The following is a 10,701-nucleotide window of genomic DNA, read 5'->3' on the forward strand; positions in this document are numbered from 1 at the left end:
CATGCTTCACTCAACATAATGTCCTTCAGGTTTATCCACATTATCATATGCTTCACAACTTCATTTCTCCTTACCACTAAAGCATAACTTTTGATTTATCAGAATCAACAATTTCCCTTGGAGGTTTCAAACATACACACCTCCAATTTAATCTAGAGGTTTAACATAACAATCAATGGAAGGAGTCCTTGATACACTGGCATAACATGAAAAACAGTTTATTCTATTATTTTGGAATTTTCATATCATAAGAGGTGACAAATAGATTGCACCAGGCTGTTAGCAGCAGGCTTGCCTGATACTGAATAAAATAGAAATGAGTGATGGTTTACCTAGTAACATATTTTAATCATTGTGTTATTAGACAATAAACATATAAGGATATCTCCTTGAGCTGAGATATTAGATCAAAGCCTTTTAAAAAAGATAAGCAGTAAAGAGGATGCTAAAAATTTGACTATGATTTTAGGGTTGAATGGAGTAATAATGATCTTGGAGAAAAATATGCTATATCATCTAGTACTGAAATACATGTCTACGTCCCTTTTCCTCAAATTGTATTCTCCTCAAATGCAAGGAATGTGTCTTAGAATACCTTGCATATAGTAGGTACACACACAAAAAAAATGGTTGCTAAATAAAATATGAATAAATTAACATCATGAATATTAAACATTCAATGCTTATTGACTGAATGCCTTCTCTGTTGCAGTACTGTCTTAGGCTTTTGGGGTACAGTGGTGACTAGACATGGGTTATCCCCTCATGGAAGCATTCCATGGTTTATCTGACCCAGGATCTAACAAAGTTGCCTTGGGATACAATACACTGGAGAAAAAAAATTATCCTGATTTATGTCAAACTCAGAGGATTGTTTCTCAGAATGTTTAGTTTGCCTAATGAACCATTATATACTTAAACCATCTTGTGGAGACCACATGGAGGTATGGCGGTTAAGGTTATATTCTGATGGGAGTTGTCAGACAGACCCAACTAAGTGTATCCTGGAGTCACCACCGACTCTGCGACCTCGGCAAGTTGCTTAAGCTCTCTGAATTTATGGTTCTCAGCTGTAAAATGAGGACAATACCTATCTGTCAGGCAGGGTGTGCGTGTGTATTAAGAATAAAGTATTATTTACAAAGGTTGCAACTTACAGCCTAGCATGTGGAAAGTTAGTCATAAATGGTAGCCAAATTTAGTACATTTCACATTTTAAGGATACACAGTCTCTAGGGTGATGAGTTCCTGAAGCAAAGTAACCACCATGCTACCTAATACTTCATCACACTCATCAAAGTATACCTCTCTCAGTCTCAGAGAAGCTTCTCTCTTTTGTGGATTTCAGGGTATGTTCAAACAGTCAGTTTATCCAGAGGAAAAACCCAAACATGTGAACATGAGATGGCAACACTATAAAGAGGAATTTCCAGGGGAAAAAAAATGTGTGTATTTAGACATTTAATAGGTGCCAATAATAAGTATATTTTGACTCATACATATTTAGACCTGGACAAAGCACTGGTGATCATCTAGATCTCCCTTTACAGAGGTTCAGAAAGGTAAAATAACTTCTCTAAGAGAATTAGTTAGTGGCAGAGTGAGGATAACCCCCTAGTTCAGAGAAACACCATGTTCTCTGTAACCTATAATTTATCTCTCAGGATTATTATTTTTCAAAGGGGTAAATGTTGTTCCTGAAACAAGTCCTAATATTTACGCTGGATCTGTAAAAATATAAAATGCAATGTCTTTCCATTCCAACATAATGCATATTTATTAATAAAATCTCAGTAATATCACTTTATATCGCCTTCAGGGATGGCTTCTTTTTCCAAGATGCTAGTTACTACCTGGGAGGCGAAAGGGAAGCATTGCCAAGAAGTGGATCCTGGATGGGAATTATAACTGGGTGACCAGTCTGACACTCACCCATCACGTGCTAGACACTGTGCTAAGTGTTTCTTCTATGCTATCTCATTTAATTCTCCTCCTTAATACTGTCCAAACCATGATAAATTGTGCCAACTTGATTCTCTCATTGGTCAATTGGAGATTGTAGTCAATAAATCACAGAAATCAGAAAAGGAATCTGCCCCAGGGTTTTGTGCTGACGCAGCTCGGGTATGGCACTGAGCACCCTGGGCCTTGTGCTCTTACATGTGGGTGGCAGAGGAGTGCAGGCTCCATGGAGTATGCACAAGACCCCTCAACAGGAATGTCTAGTGTCCTGTGGGGCCTCAACAGGGCCAACATTTTCCCGGATGGCTTTTCAAAACACTGAGGGAATGGCTTTACCCAAATATCTTTAAAAGGTCACTGCTTTTTGCAACTAGCAATTCTCTCTGGCAATCTCCCATGCTAAATTAAATAGAAAATGGGTACAAGAGTGAGATGAAGTGATCTTTTTCCACTGTGGATACAGCAGGAGTACACTGTTGTCCCTGGTGGAAGGGGATGAGGAAAATCTGGTAGAACATGTCTTTTCCAGGTAGGGAGCATAACTGCAATGATAAATAGCACTTTCACAGAGCTGTTCACTTGACAAGTACAGAATCTTGGGCTCCACTTCAGCCACATAAGCTTGGGCTCTCAGTGGCTCTGGATGGACTTCAGTGTCCTCTATTATATAAGACTAGTTTTATTTACTTTTATTTACTCACCATGCTTCTAATGTCCATCAAATGAGAATGCTTAAGACATGTACTTGAAAAACATAAATACCATACAAATATGTGATATTGTCTCTTGTAACTAGTAGTATTGGGGAAAAAAGGGGTTCCAGAAGTTTTTTAAAATTTTATTGTGGTAACATATATATAAATCATAACATTTATTATTTTTACCATTTTAAGTGGACAATTCATTGGCTTTAATTATATTTACATTGCTGTGCTATCATCATGCTCCGGTAGCAAAACTTTTTCATCTCAAATAAAAAACTCTATAATGGTTAAGCAATAACTCCCTATTCCCTTATCCTGCTAGTCACTAATAACTTCTAATCTATTTTCTGTCTCAATGAATTCTCTTATTCAAGATATTTCATATAAGTGGAACCATACAATATTTGTCCTTTTGTGCCTGGCTTGTTACTTTGACCTAATGGCTTCAAGGTCATGCATGTTATATCACGTATCAGAATTTCATTCCTTTTGATAGGATTCATCATCAGTTGATGGATACTTGGATTGTTTCCTCCTTTTAGCTGTTGTGAATATTGATATAGAATATCTGTTGGAGTTACTGTTTTCAATTCTTTTCAGAAGGTTTATAAGGAAATGTTCATTGGAAGTTTACTGAGGTAGAGGTGCATCAGTCTTACACTAAGCTGGGACTGATGAAAATCCCCTGATGACAGGGTTGTCATGGGGTTAAGGAAAAGTCTTCCTGTCTAGAACAAGTCAGAGACCTTCAAACGGCAGAGCTGGGAGGGATCTTAGAGATGAGCCATACCAGCCTTATGATTATACTCCTAGGAGGAAAAAAAGGTGTAGGGAGCTGAAGGGGCCTAATGAAACATTCCCCAAACCAGACTAGGGTTCAATTCTCTGGGATTTTAATTTGGTGCTCTTTTTATGTTGTTTTACTCTCTTCTGCATTTTGATTATGAAAAATACAGTTTTCTTTTAAAATAATCTAAAAGGAGAAATTTTCATGATTGAATCAGTGAGCCAGACATCATTCTGAAAGTATGACAGTGTGATCCAGATGAAAACAAAAAGAACCCGCAGGACAGCTATGAAAGATGAGATCACAAGTCATCCCTCAAAGCTGATAACCACTAATCTTGTCACTAAAGGAGGTGGCCACACACTGTATGACTCTTTTCCTTCTTTCTGTGGTTATTCAAGATATGAGAAAACACCAGCCCTTGGGAAACTTCTGGAAAAAAAATAGCTCAATGAGTCATTTTTTCCTTCAAGTTTATTTAAAACCCAAGGATAGTGACCAGCTTTTTAAGGGTATTAACCACCCCTCTTTCCTTCTCAAATACCTTTTTTTACTTCTACCCCATACAAAACTTTTTATAAATCAGACTAGTTACTGAGGAAGTAGCTAATACCCAGCAGTTGCCTAATTATTTCATGCATTATAAAGATTTAAGTGACTCTAATAGGTATACAAATTCAAGACCGAAAATTTTAATATTGCAAATAAATTCTTGGAGTTGAAAGGTACTTTAGAGGTTCTCTCATTCAGTCTTGCACCTAAAGAAAATATTTCTTCTATGAGATCCGGGCAAGAAAGCCATCTGGCCACTTCTAAAACATACTAGGTGCAAAGCATTCTTTCCTGGGGGCCATGGACTTGCTACGCGGTGCATCAGGGGAACACAGGCTCAGGGCACAAGAGAAACTTTCAGCAGACTACTGTTTTGTTACTTACCCAGCACAAAGGATTCAAAAGAGCAGCAGCAGACGGCGCATCATGGCCAGTCTCCCCAAGTGGCAAAACTGCTCGAGCTGAGGTCAATAGTTGGCAGCTCTGCACACCCCACTTTGCATGGGAGAAGAGAGACAAATCTATGTTGTCTGAGCGTGGTCTATATCCAGCCTGGTGGTAGGGGATCCTGCTACAGAGAATTCCTGCCTTGATTAGTAATGTGGCTGCTCGTTTCCGGTTTCCAGGTTTAAGGTCCTGCCAGACTTTCCATTAGATTTAACATCACCCCAAGTTGTGGAATGGAAGCAGACTGAAACAGTGGCACAAAATAGAAGCAGAGGCTAGGGGTAGGGTAGGGCTAGGTGATGGCCGCTGAGCAGGGGTCAGTGAATAGGGGTGGGAATCTACTTCACTTAGGTACACTAATTATTATTTAAAATCATAACGTCTACTGATTGCTCCTGCTGCTATATGAATCCATGGCATCATATACTTCCTCTCTTGGTATTCATCTTATTTTAAGTGCTACTTGACTGTTTCCCCTTTATTGCTCAATACAGGGACTATGTCTGTCTTGTTCTTCCCCCTTTTCCCATGCTTAATAATTATTTCTCTTTTTTTTATATATTTTGCCAACAAAACCTAAACTTTTTATTTCACGACCATGATTTCTGATTCTCTCCCTGCTGCCAGAATTTAAAATCCTCAGAGTCCAAAAAAACAGCACCAAGACTTCCTACACCTAGAGAGAGATGCCCCCGATGTGGAAGAGGTCTGGACACACACTGTTTTCTGGTGATAAAAGAGGCAGAGATTTCTCTGCAAAAGTCTGTGCTGGTTTTCAAACTCAACTGCAATGCCCTTAAGCTCACCATCATTTCCAAAATTTTTCTATAGCATCTTACCTATGACAAAAAAACACTCATCCCTCATATATATAACTCCATTGAGGGGGGAGGGAGCAGGTGTTACAAAGATACAAACCATAATCATTTTGTTCAGCCTAGAAATGGATTTCTAATTCAGTTTAATGGCGAGGACACGTATAAAATTGTGTGCATGGCCCTGGCTCTACTAAAGTGGGCTGGGCTGGCTTTTCATGAATGGGAATATTTCCCATGACACAAGTGAATTAAGCTCTATAAAATAAATAAATAAAGGAGCTCCTGTCACTGTGAGCAGTATAAGGGCTGCCTCCAAGAATCCAGGGAAGCCCACATCCCACACCCCACCCCGATGTGGCCAATGCCTCAAGCATAGCTACATGGGAACAGGAATTTTTTTCACTCTCACCACTACCAAAACCATATCTACACACAGAGACTCAGACACACACACCTACATATCCATTTTCAAGAAAGTTTTTGCTCCCTATGACTAGAGGATCCTAGAATCCTGCAACTCCCAGGCTTACAGACAAAGCTTATCCACTGCACAGATCTAGTCTATCAGTGTACTATATAAGCCTCCCTATCTTGTTTCACAAAACGAAGGAGCAGGGATAATAGGAATGGATAGTCATGTGGGATTTGTTTGTCTTAAGTCCAATCTACTTAACAACGTTCTTAAGTCTAGGGACTGTTTTCTGTGGGCACAATACGGTGGATGACCTGATGGCCCCAGCCCACCGTGGTAAGGAGGGTGTGGCTGAGTGGGTGCAAGTAGCATTTCTTACAAAGTCTTTGTGGCATGGCTTCCAGACACCCCAGAAAGGCCAAAGTCCAGCCTATCAAGTGAGCGATCTTCACTGATAGAGGCCAGGAAAGGAATACCGAGTGGGGAGAACACGAGGCCAGCGAGCATGCACAATTGACCTGAGGATATGGCTTGCACTTTTGGTGTCCACAAGGAAGACAGTTCCATTCTCCTTACCAAAGACAAAGGCTTCACTGTGCTAAGGATGCCAAGCCAGTGAGGTAGGAAGGAAACCAAAGGCAGTGCAGCCCATCTGTGATGCTGGCTTGGGACAGTGGGTGTCCCAGAGTTAAATTCTATTGTCCTTGCTGCATGAAAGGAACACAGAGTCCTTGTGAGGAGAAGAAGCAACATAGGTGACATGCCCAGAGTGAGCTCGATGTGAGTTCAGACCTGTCTGTTGAGCATGGTCCCAAACCTTAATGCAGAAGTCTTTGCTACTGCTGACAGTCTGTGTGCCAGATGTAAGGACACTGACTGTAGAAAACGTGTCTTCGTGCTTATACTTGCAGGACTTCCTGACAATGAGTGTCTCGTTCTCATCCCGTTCCCACAATTGAACAGCACTAGAATCTGAAGCCACTGGGATACCTCTGTCCCCAACCAAGTGAGGTCAGCCACTCCAACCTCCTTCTGAACTCGATGGAAAAGCCTCCGTTGGGGAAGGCACAAAGGTCCTTGGAAAGCAAACGAGAACCAGCCCAGCAGCAGCCACTCAGGCTTGAGGCCCCAGAAGGAGCACCCCATCTACCCCATTGGGGTAAACTATCCCCAGAATGTGCTTTAGTTAGTCAAAATCCCCTTTAAAAAGTGTTACAAAGACTGACAGCTTAGAGAATTCCAAATCTGCAAAAATACAATGACACCATTATCTCTGATCTCACTTTACTTCTGTGAATGCAGTGTGCTTCCATTCCTTTCTTATTTATCCACGGAATGTTTTTTAGACCATATTGCAATAAGGTCTATTCATTTTCATGTGAATTAATTTGAAGAAAGCACTCCCCATTGTTTGAATCTAAATACAAGATTTGTATTTATTCCGCTAACTTTTTAAGTTTATATTCCATGGTATTAAGAGCATTGTTTATTCTCGATTCTTTCATTTCACTCTTCAAAGTGCCCTTGCTGTCCCACTCACTGTCCATATGTTAATATCATATACACTCTGAAAAGGATTTGGAAGGGAAGTAACCATGCTACTCAGAGAACCAGAATCTTCTTAATTTACCTGTAATTTTATAGTAAACATGGAAAACGGTCCCTAACTAAGCCCATCATGGATAAGAGCCTACTCATATATCTGTTCTTAACAACCCCCTTGGCAATGCAAATAGTCATGACTCATCATCATTTTCTTACTGTGTGCTAGAGCCCCCTTTCTACTCAGAATGTCCCTCCTCTTCCAACCAAACTAAAAAATGGGGAATAAAAGAAGTTATCATGGAATAGATTTTTAAGATGAAGGTTTTTTACATATACTAGTCAATTATAGATTTTTCAAATCTAGGCTAATCATTTCCTATAAATCTGCATTACTTTCTAAATACTCACTTCTGTTCCAGCTATCTAATCCCAGATTAGAATCAATACTTATCTTTCACTATTTCCTATCTGTACTACCTCTATCCAATCTATTACCAAATTTTGTGTGAAGGTTATATGTCAATTTGGCTATTTTATGGTGTCCAGTTGCTTTGTCAAGCACTGGCCCAGCTGTTTTTGTGGAAGTATTTTGTAGATGGGATTAGAATCTATAATCAGTGGACTTCAAGTAAAGGAAATAATTTTCAAGAAAGTAGGTGGGCTTCATCCTACCACAGGTGAGCACACACGCACATCCCGTTGTTCTGTTCCTCTGGAGAACACTGACACACCTTGTCATGTCATCTTGCAAAGTGTCAGAAGATTCTTCTTTTTCTTAATATTCTAGCCTCAATTTATTTATTGAACAAATACTAATTAAGATATTACCATGTGCCAGACAAAGCAGTTCATATTAGGGGTATAATTTATTTATATTCCCATCTCATTCCAGAAAGTAAGACAAATTAGTTAAAGGTTACCAAAACACATTTACGCTTGATATTAAAAATAGGCAAATGAGAAGAATGTAAAGAAAAAGTCCATAAATCATAAAAATGGTATCAAGAATGAGGTTGAATTTATGAAAATCTATTAATTGCCTATGGCTGTGTCAGAGTTTAGTTTTTTTAAGGCAAAAGGAAAAATCTGATTGCTTTCACAATTAAAAGTATTCCTAACATAAAAATACAGAATTACTCAGAAGTATCATTATTTGTTTGTTTATTTATTATTTAGTATTCTGTAGTTGCTTGATACACACTTAAATGGTCTTATTGGGGGGAGGTTTTTGCAGATTCTTAAAGAAATGTCAGAAAAGCAAAATATGGCCAGCATTATTCATTTACTCTTTTAGATTTACTAGGTCAATAGTACTTTCCTTACATAATTATCTGATTTCAGTTTTTCATACTGAGAACATTCAGATCTCAGTTTGAAGATGTCCTGAAATCCTAAGAGTAGCATTATGCCAACCATCCTCTAATCTAGCTTGTATAGGCAGAAAGATTCATCTCTCCATTTTAGATGGCTAGATGTTTGTGAAAGCTCTTAGAGGAATGCTTGCCACATTTACTGGGTATAATCGGATAGGAAGTGGCCTTTAGAACACTTTTACTTGGAAATTTACCTAGTACACAAGTCAAGACTTACACATTTAACATTTGCTGGTTGAAAGCAATGTCATAAATCAAATAATATTAAACATGTTTTACTTCATCCTTACAAAAAGAAATATGGAGAATTTGGAAAATTTTAGAAAGGAAACGCAAGTTTTCCTCTTAGTAGTCTTGGGTAGCTTTGATAACAGTTTCAACTTTTTGTTTGTTTCTTTGAACTAGGATTTTGGTCCATAGATTTGTTTTTAGGGTCTGCTTCTGCCTCCTCCCCCTCTATGAGATCGGCTTCCTCCACGTACACCATCTCTCGGTGCTCCACCACTTGAACTGCTGTAGGAATGACGTTGAGGAGGGTACCCTCTTTCCACAGAAGGGGGACGCCCACTTTCTTGTCTGCCAACCCGATCACGACCACTTGGGTAGAGATCGCTTTGGCTGCTTGAGTCACGTGAGCTGCTGTAATCATCATAGCAACTGCTTCCACCATAAGATGGCGGGGGCATGCGAGTTACCATAACTCTTACAGGAATCTCTGAAAGACCCTTCAAATATCCTTGGATGATCTGAATAGTGTCGAACATGACCACAGCCATCTCTGTTACTACAGTCTCTTGATAGGTAGTCATCACGTGAACTGGAATGACGATAATCACTATATGGATAATCTCTTAGTGGTGGTGCATAATCTCTTGCATCACGAGAACTTGGGCAATCTCTGCTTGAATAGCTATCTTTAGTAGAATGTCCATCATCTCTTGGGGATAAATAAATATCTCTCCAAGAGGACAGGGGTTCCCTTCGTGTTGGGCCTCCATAACCCTCTCTTCCATGTGATAAAGGAGCTCTCCCTCCCATTCCACTGCTGCTGTGAACTGACCCTGAGGGGGTAGATCTTTTAAGAGGAGGACCCCCACGTTGTGATGGTGGTCCTCTTTTTACTTGAAGTGGTTCCCTGGAAGAACTCATGTTAAAATTCATGGAATAGCCTCCATCGTCCATGTGCCCTGCATGTGAGGGAGGTCTCCTGGTTCCTCCACTTCCTCCTCTTCCACCTCTAGGACCTCTAGGGAGGCCTCTGCTTCTTGGAGGTGGTCCATGTCTGCCACTTTCAAATGATGGTTTAATGGCTTGTTCCACCTCAATGGCTTTTCCATCTAAGGACTTTCCATTCATGTCTCTGACTGCATCCTTGGCATCTGCTGGATTTTCAAAGGTGACAAAAGCGAAACCTCTTGATTTGTTGGTTTCATGGTCTTTCATCATGAGTAGTTCCACTATTCGTCCATATTTGCTAAATACTGCTTCAAGGACTTTTTCATTTGTTTCTGTATTGAACCCACCAATGAAAAGCTTTCCTGGATGATCTGCTTCAGCCATTTTTCCCCTCTCCAGAGTCAGAGAAGTGAAGAAGATTTCAGGTATCCAACAGGTGCTACTTAGCAACCCACCATGCGTGAAGACGGGAGCAAGAAGCCACTAGCATTACTGTGCAATGAGACAAAGTACCATTATTTAGGTCCTAAAAGCATAAAAAGATATTTTTCCCCAAAAGCTCATATAGCAAATGAAAGGGGCAATTGTCTCCCATCTTAAAATATATATATACCCTGAGATCCTCTCTAACTACTATCTTATTTATTTTTTCTTCCACATAAGCATTTTTTTTTTAAATAATAGTCTAACCTTGCTAATTCTATAAAGCCACTTCCTATTCACTTCTTAACCCACCGCATTGAAACATCTATTGTTACATCATCTCTGAAACTGCCTGGCAAGTGAGGTTAATGGGACTTTTGGCCTCAATTCATATCATTATAAAATCTTCTCATCTGCTCCATGAGTGTCCAGTTTCTCTCCTTTGAGCAAGCTATTGCCAGAATATTTTGCATAAAGAACTGCCTCCTTGTGGTTATTCCTC

The 10,701-nt window shown here is 39.6% G+C and overlaps 2 pseudogenes; both read right to left on the minus strand.

Moving 5' to 3' along the window:
* Positions 1–5,957: 5,957 nt before the first annotated feature.
* LOC101412410 (methylosome protein WDR77 pseudogene) lies at positions 5,958–8,631 on the minus strand (annotated as a pseudogene).
* A 278-nt stretch (positions 8,632–8,909) lies between these two features.
* LOC101412846 (RNA-binding motif protein, X chromosome-like) lies at positions 8,910–10,242 on the minus strand (annotated as a pseudogene).
* Between the last annotated feature and the right edge of the window lie 459 nt (positions 10,243–10,701).

This window comes from Dasypus novemcinctus, chromosome 13 (genome assembly GCF_030445035.2).
Source record: "Dasypus novemcinctus isolate mDasNov1 chromosome 13, mDasNov1.1.hap2, whole genome shotgun sequence".
Taxonomy (NCBI): domain Eukaryota; kingdom Metazoa; phylum Chordata; class Mammalia; order Cingulata; family Dasypodidae; genus Dasypus; species Dasypus novemcinctus.